The sequence below is a fragment of the Melozone crissalis genome, unplaced genomic scaffold (assembly GCF_028551555.1).
Source record: "Melozone crissalis strain CALT ecotype California unplaced genomic scaffold, PUWL_Pcris_2 ptg000019l_1, whole genome shotgun sequence".
In the NCBI taxonomy this organism is placed as follows: domain Eukaryota; kingdom Metazoa; phylum Chordata; class Aves; order Passeriformes; family Passerellidae; genus Melozone; species Melozone crissalis.
Genome location: NW_026535797.1, coordinates 3,373,994 through 3,390,827, shown reverse-complemented (window position 1 = coordinate 3,390,827; position 16,834 = coordinate 3,373,994). Strand labels below are relative to the sequence as shown.

The 16,834-nt window shown below is 44.0% G+C and overlaps 1 protein-coding gene across 2 annotated transcripts in view; it reads left to right on the top strand.

The window, feature by feature from the left end:
• The first annotated feature begins 3,458 nt into the window (after nt 1-3,458).
• The window catches only part of ZRANB1 (zinc finger RANBP2-type containing 1), a 44,297-nt gene continuing 30,921 nt past the window's right edge, over nt 3,459-16,834 (top strand). For both annotated transcript variants that reach the window (XM_054277285.1, XM_054277286.1), the window contains exons 1-2: nt 3,459-3,544; nt 16,537-16,634. The gene's annotated coding sequence lies outside the window, so the exon portion shown is untranslated. The remainder of the gene's footprint in view (nt 3,545-16,536; nt 16,635-16,834) is intronic.

Sequence of the window (16,834 nt, the reverse complement as noted above, 5' to 3'; positions counted from 1 at the left end):
GAATCAGAACAGAAACGTCAGGCAGGCTTGAGGGAAAGGCCTTTTACTAACAGGACTGAAAAAAATCAGGGCATCTTGTGAGGCAAAGCTCTCAAAGGGTTTCACGGGAGACAGCGGCAAATTGCAACTCAGGGTTGTGCCAAAAAATCCTGAATTTATAAATTCTTTGTGGGAAAGGAAGGGAACTTCCCAGCCATCTGCCTCGCTGGCTGCCTGCAAGGCTCACACCTCGCAGGCACAGAGGGTTCCAGGCTGCTGGGATGGCAACCAAGGGGGCTCTGAGCCGGGTAATCCTGCAAAATCTCAGCACTTGTGCACACTGCTGGGGTTTTACCAAACCTGTGGGCTCTGACAAGGAGATTCACTATCAGCTCTGGTAGGGAGAAAGGAGATTGGAGCTAGGATGGCTAAGGAAGGTGGGGAGTTACAAGAACAGGGATTTATGATGTTTGAAAAGTGGGGAAAAGAGAAATCTGGAACACGTATATGTGTAAATGATATTTTTATCCCGTGGCTCTGCCGTGGGTTGGTTGAGAGGCACAAGGGGCAGTTGTACAACTCTGTGTGAAGGCACACGAGCTGCAAGGCCTGAGCAAATGCAGCTCTGCAAAGGAAGGTTCCCAAAATAACAGCTTCAGCTGACAAGTGAGTGTGACTGTTCCAAATTCCTTCCCAGGGAGTTAAAATTTCTCCTTAAATCGGTGAAAGAAAATGAAAATTTTGGGTAGGATATAGGAAATTATATCCCACCCTCCTTGCTTACAACTTCTGCCACCTCTAACAAAAAAAGAATTATCTTCCTGACATTTAAAAAAAGAAAAGATGATCAAATACCAAATCTATTGAGGACTGGACTATCAAGTCATGTAGATTTTGATGTGTCTCCAAATTAGAAGTCTGAAAGCTCTTCTTGGATAAATTATACGTGTAAATATCAATGTTCTAAACTGCTGAAAGGTCATTCCTCTTGTATTTTATTGTTTAAGTCCAGAACAAATGGCAAACTCCTGCAAGGTAAACCTGGAAGGAGACACCAGCAGCTTTTTGAGCTAAAGCCAAAGACATGGCCTGACAATAAAGTCACCAACATCAAAACCATCAGGTAATTGGGAAATGCAGCCCAGGATTTGCTTTTGCTCTGGTAAATATTTTCAAATTCAATTTGACCACATGTTCTCCTTCGAATACTATCCAGGGACCTCTTTCACTATTCACAATGTTTCTGTTCTGCAGATCAACTGTGCACAGATTAAAATCTCTTAGAATCATAGAATTCTTTGGAATTATTTTTTTTCAGTTGGTCATAACTTTTTTCTAATCCAAGCCCCTCTGTAAGGCTATGGTTCTAAGATATTCCTTCTATTTTCATATTTTTTATGCATCTAATCTATAACAATTATTTCTGGAAATTTCCATTGTTGCACATTTGGGGCAGCATTTAGAATTTACCCCAACAGCTCTTCCATCATCTTGCCTAGATGTCAACAGCAAGGGATACATTTTCATTTTCTGGATGATTTTTAAGCACAGAGACGGTAAAAATTCCTTAAGACAAGGAATATTTATTTTACATGACTTATCCAAGTCTTATTAAAAAAAAAAAAGAAGTTGTCCCCCCTTTTTTCTACAGTTTTGAGAAATGCACCAACTTGTTCAGCGGAGTCAGAAAGAGAATTTAGTAAATAATTAGTCTGGGAGAGAGAAATCACATTACCCTCCCCCTGCAACAGTTCTCAATGTTTATAGGGAACTAATTTAATTGCAAATGAAGACAAATTTCTATTTCAGTCTCCATAAGTAATTACATTTTGCTTGTCCTGACTCCAGTCCTGTTTGCTTGCTGGACAAAGGGATTTTCTCTAGCACTGCTCTGCTGGAACATCTCAGGTGCTTTTCTTTTGTGCTGACTGAGGGAGAAGGGATGGATCCAGCTGGTCCAGGATGAGCTTCCCAATGCAACTCCAAGCCTGAGGCATTGTCTAACAGAGTCTGGGAATGGGGAATGAAACCATGGAAATAAGAAAGTGCTAAAACATCTGAGAAAGCCTGAAATAAAAAGTAGTAACTGCAGTGAGGGGAAAAAAAAATCATCTATCAAATGATGTAAAACCCATGAGGGAAAAGCAAGGATGTGGAGAAATACACATTTTCTGTCAGTGAGCCCACAAGGGCAGCTTAAGGAAGATGCAGGCTCGCAATTTTTGAGTGGAAAGCAAAAAAAATATTGCACAGCCAGCACAAGGACTGAACCCAAGGGCTGGCAGAGCTGTTGTTGCTGGTCTTTTCCTCTCAGAAGATAAATGGGCTTTGCACTGTGGGGCTGCTGAGTCCTTTCGGGCAGGCTGACACCCTGAACTCCAACCCCACACATTCACTGTCTCGAGTCAGGAACGGCTGGAATCAACATGTGGAGGAAATGTTTAAATTTTATTTCACAGAATCAAATTAGATTGAAAAAGACCTCTGAGACAGAGTCAGACCTATGACCCAACACCACCGTATCAACCTGACCATGGCACCTGGTGGACTCTGGATTCCCATTAATTCCTTTTGTGCTCCACAGTGAAATATTTCCCAAGTGCTGATAAGAAACAGAGGACAGGGCCTTAAGTTGCATCCAGGGGAGGTTCATGAGGACATCAGGAGGAATTTATTCACAGAAAGGGTGATTGGACATTGAAGGGGCTGCCCAGGGAGGTTTGGTGTGCCCATCCCTGGAGGTGTCCAAGGAAGGGCTGGATGTGGCACTCAGGGCTCTGGGCTGGGTATAAGGTTGGACTGGATGTTCTGAGGGCTTTTCCAACCTCAGAGACTCTGAGATCCACAAACCGGTGTTCCCCACGCCTGCTGCCTGGCCATGTGCCATCACAAGGAGGTTTTTTGAGGGATTACTCCCTCAGGAACCTCCGATGTCCATACACCCCGTACCACGGCGTGTGGGGGAGAGTGCTCTCGCCTCCACACCACAACGCTCTGCGCGTTATCTCCGGCAAGCCAGGCGCATGTTTGGCTCGGGGAAGGTGGCGGGGTTTGGAGGGGCCCAGGGGCCGTGCAGGGCCAGCCCGGAACAGCCGGGAATAGCCGGGAACAGCCGGGAATTGCCCCGCGGGTCCCGCCCTGAGGGGCCGGCACGGGAGGCGCCCCCTGGCGCCCGCCCTGCGCGCGGCACCCCGCGGCACCGATGACATCACCACTCTGCGCAAAGAGCCGCCCGCCGATTGGCGGAAGGCAGGAGCGGGCCCAGCCAATGGGCGGCGTGCAGGGCGGCAGGCCGCGCTGACGTGCTGCTCGGCCGTGCGGGGGTTTATTTTGCTTTGGGCCGCTCCGGCCGCCGCCATTAGAGGAGCGCGGGCAGAGCCTCCCCCCCCCCCGCCGCGCCGAGTGGGAGCGCCCGCGGCCGCGGCAGCCGCGGCGCCTCGGGAGAGACCATGTCGTGAGCGGGGGGGGAGCGCGGGAGGGGGGGGGGGGGCGGCGCGGGGCGCAGGCGGCTCCCAGTGCTCCGAGCGTGTTCCTGAGGGACTGAGGGACGGATCCCGGCGGAGAGGTAAAGCCCCTGTGCTCTCACTGCCCTCCTCGGGCAGCGCTGCAGGACGAGGGGGCGCGGGGGGAGCGGGGGCGAGCTGAGCCGGGGCCGAGCGGGGACCCGCTGCGGGGTCGGGGGGGCTGTGAGGAGGCGCCTCCGGCGCGGCCCCGGATCCCGCTGCACTCGGTGTCCCGCGTGGAACGGCTCGTTGAGGGCAGACAGGCTGGCACAGCCTCCCTACAAAGGCAGGAAACTCGGATTTTTTCTCCCGTGGCTGCTGCTCCGGACCCCGGGCTGTGGTGCCTCAGTGTGCCTGGTGAGATCATGCCTGTGCTGCCTCCCTCCCACTTCTTCCCACCCTCCTGCTTTGATTCTGTTGGTGCTCGCATGTGCCTGTGTGGATCTGCACGCGTGCTGGAGTAGGTGATGGGATGATGGGATGTGTCTGTGCATTTTGGGTAGCAGAACTTCCATGGTATTGCCTGTCCCATCCTTGGAAGTGTCCAAGACAGGATGGACGGGGTTTGGAGCACCCTGGGATAGTGGAAGGTGTCCCTGCCATGGCAGGGGATTGGAACAAGATGATCTTTAAGGTCCCTTCCAGCCCAAACCCACTTCGTGATTCATTCTGTGATCACCTATTGTCGATGCTTCATCAGAAGTAAAGTACAGCGTGAGAAGTGTTTCCAAATCGAGCTCGTTCTTTGGGAACCGAAGTCCAAACAAAAATTAGGAAAGTTGGATTAAGGAGCAAGGCAGACCTTGGTAATCCACGCTGCAAACAAAAATTAGGAAAGTTGGATTAAGGAGCGAGGCAGACCTTGGTAATCCACGCTGCCAGCGCCTCCCTGTCTGCCTTCCCCGTCCCAGACTGCAGCAGCTTCCTGGCAGGATAAGACAAACTCGTCTGCGGAGGTCATGGATGTTTCTGTGAGTCCTTCCTTGGGAGTGACAAGATCAGCCTGTCCCCGCAGCGGGCTCGGCTCCCTCGGGAGCGGCGGGTGGCAGAAATAAATGATGGAGGATGGAGCTGGATCCGGGTGTCCTGCACGGCTGGCACTGCCCGGCTGCTGAGAACTTTCTGCTGCCACGGTGACTTTCAGCCGTGGCAATAATGACAACTTTTTCTGGAATTCTTGGGGGTTGGTGTGGTAAACAAACGTTGTTTGACGGGCTTTGTGCTGTGCTTGAACAGTCTCTGCTCACCAGCTGCCTGCCGTGTCACAAGTGGTGGGGCTGGCATGTGAGTTTAGTGCTTTGATGCGTTTGTTTGGGCAAAAATTGAAAGGTGAGATGTCTTCTGTGTAGTAACTCCCTCTTTCTCTCCTTAGAGCTCACTCTGTTGTGAGCAGAACCTTTTAACAGTGGTTCAGGAGAGATCTGTTGTAATCAGTTTTGTTTTTCCATCTGCTTATCGGTCTCACAGAAGAGATTTGTGAGGCTTATTTATTTTCCCTCCCCTTTCTCAGTAGTTACTCAGACAGGGGGGGACAGGTGAGCAGCAGGAGGTGTTCTGGAACTCTTGCTGGCCTTCCTCTGAAGGCCAAGCTGAGCTGGTGTTTCACCATGTGGAGGCTGGCATGTCAGATGTGAAGGATCACTCTGCTTTAAGTCTGTCACAGCATTCAAAGAGAATAAAGCCTTTGGATGCGTGGCATTTGTGAAACTCTAATTATGTGGTGTAGTTCTCTTGAAGGAAAAAGAAATTGCTACCTTTACTTTGCTTCTGCAGCTTAAGCAAGGGCAGGCAGGTGGGGGTGACACTGGTGACACTGTCATCTGTTCCTGAGGAGCTGTGGCTATTAGCATTCTCTCAGAAGTATAATTACAAATATTAATGTAATTGGAATGCTGAGTGGCACAAAAGCATCAACGGGGTTCATCACAGGAGCGTGACTTTAATTGGGGGCTAATTGCAGCTCAGAATGGGTCAAGGGGACATTTCTAGCTTTGTGTGTGGCCGTTCTCACTGTGTGTTGTTCGACCTGTAAATTCCTCGGGGACAGGAATCCCCACCCATCTTTGCTGCCCTTTGCAAGAAGGATCTGTAAATAAGCCAGAAGTGTAAGTAGGAAATACTTTACTGATTGAATGGGAGGTTATTTTTAATACAGTCAATCAAATAATCAAATGTTCTCTCAGGCTCTTTAAAGTGAGATTTACAGGCTCCTTGGTGTGGTATTAAGTTGGGTGTTGCTGTTTCTCTTTCCAGCTTCTCTTTGCCATATCAGTTCTAGCACAACTTCAGATCAGTCCATTCCCTGCCGTGATGTGCTCTCTGCTAATCACAGCAGAGCATTTCAACTGCTCCTGCCAGTTCTCTTCATAATCTCATGCCCTTTCCTCCCCCCAAAATTTGAAGACTGGGTTATTTTGGGCTGTTCAAAATTGATGTCAACAAGTAATCCTCAGTTTAACTAGATGAATTATGATCCAGTCTCCTGGTACTAAAATGGAACTAAACTTTAGTTTGGCAGCTGAAAATGGCTGGCTTAGCTGTAACAGAGTTCTTAATTTTTTTTTAAAAATAGTACTATGTGTGAGGAGGGAAACAAGGCAAAGTTGAAAAGATAATTTTTTTCAACACAGCTGCTGAAGAGTTTGCCATTTCCCTTGTCAGATGGAATAGCTTGGTAAAATCAGTTTAGTAACATGGATAATTGTAACTTTGTCTTGTCAGTTGAATGGGATTTATTACACCTTAAAAGCCTTTGTCTTCAAATTAAGATTTCAAGCATTTGGGATCCAGGCACTTTGCTGGTACTTTTCATAGCATTTTTGGTTTAGCTGTCATTGCTTCAGCTTGCTCAGGATTGTGATTGTGCTCATTTTTACATCATTAGTGGTTGAAGAACAACTGCTCTGTGTAGTTAATTTTTTTGGAGCTTTCTTGAGGTGCAAGATTAATAATTACCACTTTGGGGTCTATCAGCATGCTTTAAAAGAACAACTGTCGCACTAAGAGAGTGCTAATCTATAATAATATTTATGATTTTGTGTTTCCTTCTTTCATGGCATAGGCAGGTGTTCAGGAGCTCTGTACTCAAACTGGAGCTCATTACAGCGACTTGAGGTGGTGCTGGGGTGAGAGAAAGATGAGAATCTTGTTTCTTGATCAGAAGGCTGGATTTATTGATATATGATATATAATACATTATAACTATACTAAATAGAATAAAGAGAGAAGTTGCAGAGGCTGCTAAGCTAAGAATAAGAATAGAAAGTATCTAAAAACAAGAGAATTCTCTGTTTCTGTGTTCCAGAGAGCTTGCTCTGTGATTGGCTCTAATATTGTACACATGGAACATGAACTAATCACAGGTGCATCTTATTGCATTCTACAGCAGCTGATAACAATTGTTTACATTCTCCTTCCGGGGCCTTCAGCTTCCCAGAAGATGGATAATCTCAAAGAAAAGATTTCTGTGAAAAAATGTCTGCGACAGAGCTTTGTCCACCTGGCATTTTTCAAAACACCTTGTTTTCCTCTGCTGCTGTCCCATTGCTGCAGGAACTCCCTTTGGTGCAGCCCAGGGAGAGGAGAGGTGAGGAGGGGATGGAGCAGCAGTGAGGGCAGTGAGGTTTGAGGAGGGAACTCTCTTCAAGGGGGGCTGATATGGAGTCCCTGGTTCAAAAAGCAGAAGGAATAGGAGATTTTTCACAAGGAACATGGGCAGGTGACACAGTGGAAGCATTGCTGGTGGCTGCTGTGTGCAGAGCACCTTGCCCAGGAAGCAGCCACGTTTGCAGCCCTTTTGCATTTTCTGCTGCACAGCAGATGGAATGAAGTTGGCATTTTTCCCTTTGGTTATTTGGGTTTGTCTTGATGTAATCTGTTCTGCTTGTTCTTAAGACAAGGATACTACTGCATGGTTTGTTGTTGTTTGTTTATTTTTATTATGATCTACTAAGTTGGATTCTTTTTTTTTTTTCCTTCCTAAGAATGGCTTGCAAATTTTAAATTAAGAACTGTTTTTACTACTGGAGGTGACACAGGATTTAAGATCTTTTCAGAACTGAGCTGAAAACACCTGTAGTGCTGAGAACAAGGTACAAAGTGAAAATATCCATGTCAGCTGCTGTCCAGGGAATGTGGGGCTGGAAGGATGGACCTGTGTCTGCTCTGGCACATGGAAATGGGGCTGTGTGAGCAGGATTTGTGTCTGGAGCTGGGGCTGCCGAGCCAGGAGCTGCAGCTTCTCCTCCTGCTGTGCCAGGAGCCAGGGCACGGTGCTGCTTTGTTTTATTTGGGTTCTGCTTGCCATTACTTCTGTAATCAAATGTTCTGGTTTCAAAATCCTCCGTGTGGCTCTCTGACTTCACTTGGATTTAGCATCTGGTCCTGAGAAGCTGTTTTTAATAAAACAGAGAAAGTTTGGGTTATTGAGGAGTTTGTGGGCATTAAGAAACTTCAGTAGGGTATGTTTGTTTTCTTGGTAACTTCTACATATTCAGGATTTGGGGTTCCTGAGCTAAAGAAAACTGTTAGAACCATGATTTCTGTGACTCTGGAAGGAAAAAGAGACTTGAGTGATGTGTTTTTTCTTTGGTTAGTTGTTGTTATTGTTTTTTTGGGTTTTTTTTAGTGTATTAGAGCTATTTTGCTCAGTAATCTTTTTGTGACTTTGAATTTACACACACTTTTATAGGTCCACTCATTTAAAAGCTCTGTGGTTCTTGGTGCAGTCAGTTGATTATCTGGAAAGAAAAGTGTCTGTCATAAATCTCATAAATGTGTATAATTCCAGCAAAAAAAAAAATAGGAAGAAAACTGTTAGAACCATGATTTGTGTGACTCTGGAAGGAAAAAGAAACTTGAGTAATGTGTTTTTTCTTTGCTTGGTTGTTGTTGTTGTCATAAATCTATAAATGTGTATAATTCCAGCAAAAAAACAGGAAGAAAACTGTTAGAACCATGATTTCAGTGACTCTGGAAGGAAGAAGAAACTTGAGTGATGTGTTTTTAATTTGGTTAGTTGTTATTGTTTTTTTGGGATTTTTTTCAGTGTATTAGAGCTATTTTGCTCAGTAATCTTTTTGTGACTTTGAATTTTTGCACACTTTTGTAGGTCCACTCATTTAAAAGCTCTGTGGTTCTTGGTGCAGTCAGTTGATTATCTGGAAAGAAAAATGTCTGTCATAAATCTCATAAATGTGTATAATTCCAGCAAAAGAATTAGGAAGAAAACTGTTAGAACCATGATTTGTGTGACTGGAAGGAAAAAGAGACTTGAGTGATGTGTTTTTTCTTTGCTTGGTTGTTGTTGTTGTTTTTTTGGATTTTTTTCAGTGTATTAGAGCTATTTTGCTCAGTAATCTTCTTGTGACTTTGAATTTACACACACTTTTATAGGTCCACTCATTTAAAAGCTCTGTGGTTCTTGGTGCAGTCAGTTGATTATCTGGAAAGAAAAGTGTCTGTCATCAATCTCATAAATGTGTATAATTCCAGCAAAAAAAAAAGGAAGTTTGTTTGATGATTGTTGGTTTATGAGAGATTCTTTTTTTGTGGTTGTTGGGACCATAAGTGCACTGTGAGAGCTTGACTGGTGGCTGATGGCCTTGAAAGTATTCCTTGAGTCTCCAATCCTCTCCCAGTGTCTGAGCAGGGATGTGTGCAGACAGCTGGCCTGTTTATTCCTTGCTGTTATTTCAGGACTCCCCTGGAACAGCCTCAGTCTGCAGCTCCTGGTTCAGGAGGTGTTGATGATCTCCTTTGGGTTGTGCTGGTTCTCAGTGCTGGGAAGCCAGGAGTGTTCTGTGCTGGGCTTTGGTGTCATTGTCACCCTCTGACAGAGGGGCCGCTGGGCTCAGGTTTTACCTGCAGAGGCCTCCCCTCCCTGGGTGCCTGCTGAGCTCATTTTCATCTTGCTGAAGGGCTCACATGGGCTGCTGGACTAGTTACTTTTTTATTTTTGACCTCCTCATTGCTGGTTAGCTGTGCAGGGATAAAAAGAAATGTCACCTCATGGCTTTAAAAAAGGATTATTTAAAGAAGGTTGTTCAGTGTTGCCTTTAGTAGAAACTTACTCCCACTCCAGAGCCTGCTATTACTGTTTTAGAGCTGCTACTCTGAAACTTTCCAGGAGTGCAGAGTACCCTGCAGTGATATGAAACAGATTACTAATCATATGGTTAAAAAAAGGTGATTAAAAAAAAAAGGAACTGATAATCGGTGTCTTTAGAAGGAGTTTGGATTTGTTTTCCCTGTGGTTTTTAACATTAGTTCTTTGCAGTGTGTTAAGCATCATCCACACTAGTGGACTTGGTGTGCTGTGATAATGGCATTTTTGCTACTATTTTTTCTTTTCCCCTCTGTTTGATACTTTGCTGCCTTGCCAGCATCTCGGGAAGAACTGGATAGAATGAGTGTGGTTGGTTTGGCTCCCTGGAGCTGGGACTTGCCTGAAGTGGATCCCAACAGCAAATCCTTTACCAAAGGCAGTCCTTGGCCGTGTGTGCGTGTGGCTTGCCATGAGTGAGCAGCAAAGTGCCCCTGGTGGGTGCTGAGTGTGTTTCCCTGTTTCCTTGGGAGCCCGGTGCTTCTCCTCCTCCCCACGGGGACTGCCTGTGCAGCCCTGCTGTGATTTATGGTCAGCCAGCGTTGGGGAGGTCCAGGGGATAATGACAAGAAAATGTTCAAGGCTTGGTGTAATGTTCCTGCCTTGGCCAGGTTGAAGTGTCTCAGGGTGTGATGTCTGACTGCACGGTGTGTTTGCAGTCAGAGCCTGACATCTGGTTTTCCTCCTGCTGTGCGAGGATGGCTGAGAGCTAAACAAAAATGGGTCTGGTGTTTGAGGCACAGCCTAAACACAGATAAACTGGTTTTGGATTTGACCTCGCTTTTTATAAAGAAACGTCTTGTTCAACTTCTGTGCTTTGTCCAAGGCTAACGCCTTTTTAAAAAAGAAATTTTAACAGTTCTGTTGTTTTATTGTCTATGTTTGTTACTGTAGATCTTAAGTCAGTATTCATCTGTTGCTGTTCATGGTCAAATTCATTAAATGCTGCTGGCTGTATTTATGCAAATCTTCTATCATAGCTCATTATTTTAAGTAATTTTGCTTGGCTTTTGATTAGTATTGTGTGGGAGATGCTGTGCATTATGTAACAGTTAAACTGCTTACCCTTGTTTGCCCAAATGGTGTTGGTTTCTAAGCAGTCGTATTTAGTCCATCCTAACGTGTAGCAACATCTCATCTGGACACTCATTCACTTTTAATTGAGCTTAAAACAAAACAAAAGAACAGCCCTGACAAAGAAAGAGCACTGATCTGCAAGCTGCTGCTACTGGGCTTTATAGATTATTTTCAGCAGTTGAGATTTCCCTATCTTTTAGTCACAAGTATAATAGAGCTGGATGGAGTTTGACCCATTTGAGATGAGTAATGAATAAAATGCAAACTTGCACCATGCAAATTACACAAGAGGGTTAACTGTAGTGGCTAAGAGCACAGAAATACTTCAAGAGATAAACTTTAAAATAAAAAGAAAGACAGCAGAAAGAGAAAATATTTGCTATTCTCAAATATCTGTTAATTCTGTAATGAGTTTCCAGCTTTTGCAGACATGTCTGTTTACATTAAGTTGTAGACCTAAAGTTCATTGTCAGTCCTGTATTTCAGATGTCTCCAAAGATCAGAAACCTCTCAGATGTTTTCATTCTTAGTGCATGGAGCATTAGCAAAATTGGACATCCTCTTGCATGAAAGCTGCATATAAATTCTTGTGCTTATGAAAAGTCAGCAGTTGGGTTGGAAGTGTGAACAGAATATTGAAAAGAAAGCTGAAGCAAAATCAGTGTAATTTTTCTGAATACCATAAATACCTAATAAAGTAGATTTAAGAAGCTTTGAAATGAGATACGAATCCATAAAGCAGAATGAAAACAATTTTTTATTAATTTTATGTAAATGAAACCCATCTGAATTCACCCAATGAACAGACTTCTGAATGTGTTCAGAAGTTAATTCTTACTTTCTTGCTTTTTGGTGATCTGGACTGTCAGAACTGAAGAAAATATTGGAAGTCACTTACCATGCTAGATTGAAAATATTCTCATTGGAACTGTGTGACTATTTACAGGTTTTTTTCTCGTGCACCATTAGTGCTGTAGTTTATAAATTGTGTTGTGCTGTGATTGGGTGTGTATTACAGCGCTCTGCATGGGGTTGCTGGGGTGGTGAGAGAGAAGGACGAGAATCTTGTTTTTTGATCAGAAGGTTGGATTTATTGATATATGATATATAATACATTATTACTATACTAAATAGAATAAAGAGAGAAGTTGCAGAGGCTTCCCAAGTTAAGCTAAGAATAGAAAAGAAAGAATTTATAACAAAGTTGTGTCTAGGGGCTCTGTCCCCAGCTTGTTCCTGTGATTGGCCCTTAATTATAAACATGGGAACATGAACTAATCACAGGTGCATCTTATTGCATTCTACAGCAGCTGATAACAATTGTTTACATTTTTTTCTGAGGCTCTTGCTTTCCAGAAAATGCAGAAATCTGAAAGAAAAGATTTCTGTGAAAAAATGTCTGCGACAGGTGTGTAATGGAATTGAGATTTGTGCAGTCTGAGGTGGGTGATGCTTCCCTGAGACAGCAGCCTGGTCCCAGCTGCTGGGGGGCAGAGGGGTCCAGGTGTGTTTGGGGCAGCCCTGAGGATGGGAGATGGTGCAGGCAGAGCCTCCCAGCCCTGCCTGTGTCTGTTTGCTGGCAAGGTTTCTGGGTTTCTGCAGCCTGGGTCCAGCTCCTGCTGTAGGCACTGCTCAGCCAGCTGGTGTTCTGTAAGGAAATCAACATTTCCCATGTCAAACCCCCACCTCGGAGAGCAGCTTGCAGAAAATCATTCCAGTGCTCTTTTGCTGAAATGACAGTGACCTTGCCTTTTTAAAGAACTGTCCTAACAACCAAAGCAAACTGGGCTTGTTTGTTAAATTTCTTGCTTCAGTGTGTTTGGGCTAATGCACAAAATGCTTCTATGTTTGTGGCTTCACAGTAATCTTTCCATTCTTTGTTATAATACATAGATACTGCTGCAAAGCTTCCAGATGAAGTGCTGATCTGATCTGTTTGTTCCATTGACAGGGTCAGGGTTCTTAATTTTATTAAAATTAATTTGAGGAGATGACAATGGAGGTTATTGTTCATTCCCATCAAACTGCAGAAGCCCAGGTTGAAGCTTTCTGCTTTTAATATACTGATCTGTGCAGGCTTGTACTGAGTTACTGAGAAAGAAGAGCAAATAGCTGAAGGTAGAGTGAGTTTGGTAAGGTAAGAGAAGAAAGTCAGTAAATGTCCACCTTGGAACATAAGGCTAGGATTTGTGAAAAGTTTTACTTCTACACTCCTGAAGTGCTGAATAAATAGATTCTGCATTTGGTTATAGAGATCCCTTTCTTTTAGAAAAAGGTACTTCTGCTTATTGTGTTCATGTGAAACGTTGCTTTAGTGTTTTTAAACCAGCCTGCCTTTCTTTTTGGAGCAGCCTGTGAGAGGCACAGGAGGGGAAGGAGGTGGTTCTTGATTCCCCTTGCTGAAGGCTGGAGCTGCCACCTTGGGCTCCCTTTTGCCTGTGAACACAAAGCAGTTTGATTTGAAAATCCACAGACAGGAACCAAATGAGTTGGAGGTGGGAGCACTGATTGGATTGGGGTGATTACATAAGGTTTCAGCCAGCACAGATGCCAGCGCCATCCCAGCAGAAATCTGTGGTGTGGACTGGTCTAAATCAGCATCTGGCCTGTGTGCAGGGAGGGCTTGATGCTTTAATGAAGTGGAGCTCCATATTGTTCCTTCTTTGAGCCAAAGGAAAAACAACTTCTGGACACAGGGAATAATTAAATTGAGGGGGTGTAATGTATCCTGTCATAAAAGTGGTATTTGAGACCTTCTTTGTTTCTTCCCAGTTTGTGTGAGCTGTTTGGTGTTTTCCTGTGCACCCAAAAAGAATGTTCTTAAAAATAGAAGCAAAGCAAAAAAAAAAGTTATTCTAGGTCACCATTTCCAACTGACTACATGTAGTAAAAGGGTGATCTGATAAGGTTTTGATTTGTTTTTTTGTCCTTTATACAGAACTTAATGTATTTTTCTCTTCAGTGTATGGAGTTACTCTACAAGTATGTCCAGAAGATACACAGCACACTGTCTAAAGTGATCAACTGGAATTTGTTTGAAGTTTTGTGGGTTTTAATTTCTTGTCTGCTGGTGCTTTTTGGACATAAAGGCATGCACCTGCACTCCACAGTCACTGTGTTGCTATTTCTCTGTCAGAGGAGGCGCTCTGTGATTCAGCTGCTCCTCTGGGAGGAATCCAAAATAACAAGTTGACTTGAAAACAGAGTCAAAGAAGTAATTGGGAAAAAATGTAATAAGCTTCAGACTGCTGTGGCTGGATGGTGATGCTGTATCATCACTAAATCATAGAATCACAGGATGGTCTGAGCTGGAAGGGACCTTAAAGCTCATCCTGTTCCAATCCCCTGCCATGGGTGGGGACACTTTCCACCGTCCCTGTTGCTCCAAGCCCCTTGGACACTTCCAGGGATCCAGGGGCAGCCTGGGTTCCACAGATTGCCAGGGCCTCCCCACCCTCACAGGGAACACTTTATTCTTGATACTTAATCCAAACCTACTCCCTTTCAATGTGAAGCCATTTCTCCTTGTCCTGCCACTGCAGCTCCTGATGGAAACAAATTGGATGGGTCTGGTGTCTGTGACCTCCAGCTCTGCTCCCACTGTGGTGGGTAGAATTGGAGGTCAGATCAAGTAAAAAACAGTAAAAAACCCCAATGCTGAATTTCCTCACTGTACTTGATGTTAGCAGAGCTGTCAAGGAAGAGAAATTGTGTTGCTCTGTTGAGCCTTTTTATGTTCTTTACTTCATAATAACCCGAGGCCTTGTGTTCAGAGGTGGTGAGCTCACATCTCAGAGGCTTTCAGAGCTGCACATACTCATCCTCTCTAAGAGTTATGTCTGAGAGCATCTGCTTTTTAAGTGGCACCTAAGATAATTGCAGCTAAAAAGCTGATCTTGTGATATGGGTGAAAGCTTTCCTGTAAGGTGGGATGTCCTGAGCTGTTTTGTTTCCTGAGTAGTATCTCAGTACTTGCTTAGATTGTTTTTGCAACCAGCTGCTTTCCAACTTGAGCTGCAATCTCCTTTCCCAGTCTTAATATCACTGAAACAGATGATGTCTTGTTTTCATGCCCCATCCCAAATGTGGGTTGGGATTTGTCTGCAGTGGGAGCTGTTTTATTTAAGGCCTTACAAACCAGGGCAGGGAAAGAAACCATTTACAGTTACACATACCCAGCACAGACTGTTTATGGATTTGATGGGAAGCATCACCTACTCCAACCAAACCAACTTCTGCTCCAGTAGGAATTATTCTCAAGCATTGGAGTATTGGGACAGCCACTTTTGGTCCTTGGTGTCACAATCTGTTGGTGGCAGTGGGCAGGTGCCTGGGCAGTGTGCTCCTGCCTTCTCTGTTCTGGAAACCCTGTTCAACTCTCCTGTGTTTCTAACTGCAAAACATTAATTCCTAAAAATCCTCTACTGTTTCTAGAGAGAAGCAGCTTATTAAGAAAGTAATTAAAAACCTTATTTTGGGAATTGAGGGAAAAGCTTTGACCAAATGGAATAGATAAATCTAGTGTACTCATATAGGAGGTGCTTTGGCAAAGTAGAGAAACTTTTTTTCCTGAGAATTCCCAAAAAGTCTTCCTTGCAAAGTCACCTTTAATAAAATCAAGTTAACTTTGTGTTCTGCTGTATATATGTATTTTTCACTTACTGTATTCTCCTGTATATATGTATTCTCCTGTATATATGTATTCTCCTGTATATATGCATTTTTCACTTCCTTTGTCACAGATAAGGGACACCTGGTATGATCCAGCTCCTTTTTTCCCCATTATAAATGGGCATGGACATCTGTCAGGAGTGGTGGAGGGGAAGCAGCAGGAAATGTGATTGCCTTTTCAGCACATTCCTCAGTGTGACACAGTTTTATAATGCAGAGGTGGGAGTGAAGTGCTCTGCAGGCTGCTCAGAGCAGTACTGTGGAACCTGAGCTTTATGAGAGGGCTTTCTGTGTTCCTGATTGCTCCTGGGCTTGCATGCAGCATAAATATGGATTGCTATGGAAAAGGATAGTGCTGCCCTCTCCTCTGGCCCAGCCATGCGATAGCCCCTCATTCATGCAGCCACCTGATCTGCTCAATAGATCACTTGAGCTCTTGGAAAAAACCCATGGGCAGTGCTGGAGTCCTCAGGAGCAGAGAGTAGGAGTAAGGCTGGCAAATTTCAGTAGAAGGTTCAGCTGTGCCTTAGAGCAAGGTGTGTGTGAAGGTATTTCAGTGGAGAATGTACTAACTCATAAAACACTGGCTAATTGGGGAGCAGGTGTTAACTAATTTTTTGGTTCATGTGTCTAGTTTTGAATTTAATCCTGTTGTGAGTTTTAGTTTCCTAGGCTCTGGGTGGTTTTGTTAGCTGAGAGAGTAGCAATATGATAAATACGTGTCAGTCAAGTGATGTGACAAGTTTGTATTTAATGAGTTTTGCCTTCTTAAAAGCAGCATTTTGTTGAGTTTTTCATGCTGGATAACTATTCTGGGGTAAGAGAGGAAATGCTCTGTATGTTTGTCTGTGTGTCCTTTATCTACCTGCCTCACCCTTTCCCTCTATTATGCTCTACACAAAGCTTTTTCTGCCTTCCCCATCCAAAGTTTCAGATTGCAGTGAGAGTGTTCAGGGATGTTTTGGTGTGAACTTGTTGCTTGGATTTACTTCTTTTACTTCAGCAGATTGACCACTTGTGTAGCCACTGTTTTTTAATAAATATTGGTTTATTTTAACCAGTCTCTCGTGGCCTTAGCAGGTCATGACTGGGTTTAACTGAGTAAATTGGGATTAGAATAGGTGTGGCATTTAATAATTAACTTTCTGGTTACTCAGGTCCAGTAGGAAACGTGTAATGAGTCTGTTTTCATTTTGTTTACAGGAATAGTTATCTGCTTAGTCTCATCCTTCATATTCAGCAATCTGAGGAAAAGGTCTGAGCCAGCATGAAGACAGAATCCCCTCTTCATTAGAGAAAAAGTGAGTTAGAATGGAGTTGAATTCTGAATTTGTAGCATGAAAATCCTGTCTTAGCCTGCCAACACACACAGCTCGTGCTTGCTTTCAAGTGGCATTTTCACTTTGTAACGCCACTGATATGGGTGATGTCCAGTCAAGACCTAGTCTTAGCACATTTCTAAACTTTTCAAATTGTAAGTATTTCATATTGGAATTTAATA